The 1,534-nt window shown below is 35.9% G+C and overlaps 1 protein-coding gene across 1 annotated transcript in view; it reads right to left on the bottom strand.

Moving 5' to 3' along the window:
* LOC106875605 (telomerase protein component 1) overlaps nt 1-1,534 on the bottom strand; it is a 214,501-nt gene that overhangs the window by 123,756 nt on the left and 89,211 nt on the right. The gene's annotated exons all lie outside the window — the stretch shown is intronic.

Raw genomic sequence — 1,534 nt, 5'->3', positions numbered from 1 at the left:
GCATCTCTGATCATGAGCAGAAGTAGTTGGGGAGCATCATAGCCATGTGTAGAAAGGAATTCTTTTGATTGAGTTTGGATAATTCAACTTTGGAAACATGGGTGTTTTGTTCAACATCTTTAAACAACCCTTATTCAGGGATTTTTTGAGTGGGATGGGCTACTCGACCTGAAGCATTTTTTGTCTCTTTGATGGATCTTATAGCCATTTGATGTTTAAAAAAATCTATATTTTTAGGATTAAATATTATTAAGAATTGTTAAAATATTTTGTGTACTGTAGAAGAATAACCAATTTATTGCACAACAAAATCTTATATGGACCTCCCAAGGGCCATATGGAGCTTGGTTGGAAACCACTGAACTAGACTCCATGAAGTAGATTTAAAGAGAGTGAGAGAAAGAGGGAGAATAAAAAGAAAAAAGAAAATACATTGGTGTGAAAAAAAAAAGAAAGACAGCAAGAGAGAAATATAGAGAGAGGATGAGGAGGAGGAGGAGAAAGTGATGGTAAAGAGGGGGATAGTGAGAGGGTGAGATGAAGAAGGGAAGAGAGATAGAAGGGGAGAAACAGAGAGGGAAAATGGAAGTGAGATAGGAGAAAGAATATAAAAGCTAGGAAAAAGAAATGTGTAAAAAAGAGAAGGAATAAGGATGGGAAGGAGGAGAAAGAGAAAGAAATAGGAAGAGAATAAGAAAATACAGGAGAGAGAGAGAGAGAGAGAGAGAGAGAGAGAGAGAGAGGAGGAGAGAAGGAAAGGCAGAAAAAGAGGGAGGACAATATGGGAAAAAGCAAAAGAGAGAGAGAATGAAATTGAAGTAAAATGGGACTTAGAGAGAGAGAGGGTTAGAAATAAGAGCAAAAAGAGAGAAAGAGATGGAGAGAAAAGAAAGAGGAAAAATAAGTGAGTGTGTGTGTGTGTGAGAGAGAGAGAGAGAGAGAGAGAGAAAGAGAGAGAGAGATAGAGAAAGAGAGTTGTCCAGCTGCTTTGCTTTGTATTCAATAGAATCTTAAAACTGCAAAGCAGTTTAAGGAAATGGAAGAAAAGAAAGGAAGAAAAGAAAGGAAGAAAAGGGGGAGGGGGAGGGAAGGAAGGAAGGAAGAAAGAGACAGCTAGAGAAGGAAAGAAACAAAGAGTGAGAGAAAGAAAGAAAGAAAGAAAGAAAGAAAGAAAGTGGGAGGGAAGAAAGAAAAAAGAAAGAAAGGAAGGCAAGAAGGATAGAAAGAGACAGAGAAGGAAAGAAACAGAGCAAGTGTGAGAAAGAAAGAAAGAAAGAAAGAAAGAGAAAAAGGAAAGAAAGAAAAGTAAGGAAAAGAAGAAGAGGGAGCGAGGGAGTGAAAAAGAAAGAAAAAGAAAAAGAAAGAAAAAGAAAAAGAAAGAACGAAAGAAAGAAAGGTAAAAGAGGTGAGAAGTTAGAGCAGCTTTATTTAAAACTGATTTCATTAATAAAATGGAAAAAGGGAAAAAGTAGAAGAAAACGGATTTATAAATATTTTTTTCAAATATGAAGTTTCTATTTCCATAAAAGAAAGA

Source organism: Octopus bimaculoides, chromosome 3 (genome assembly GCF_001194135.2).
Source record: "Octopus bimaculoides isolate UCB-OBI-ISO-001 chromosome 3, ASM119413v2, whole genome shotgun sequence".
In the NCBI taxonomy this organism is placed as follows: Eukaryota; Metazoa; Mollusca; class Cephalopoda; order Octopoda; family Octopodidae; genus Octopus; species Octopus bimaculoides.
Note: the sequence above shows the minus strand (reverse complement) of the source record. Positions and strands in the feature narration are given on the sequence as shown.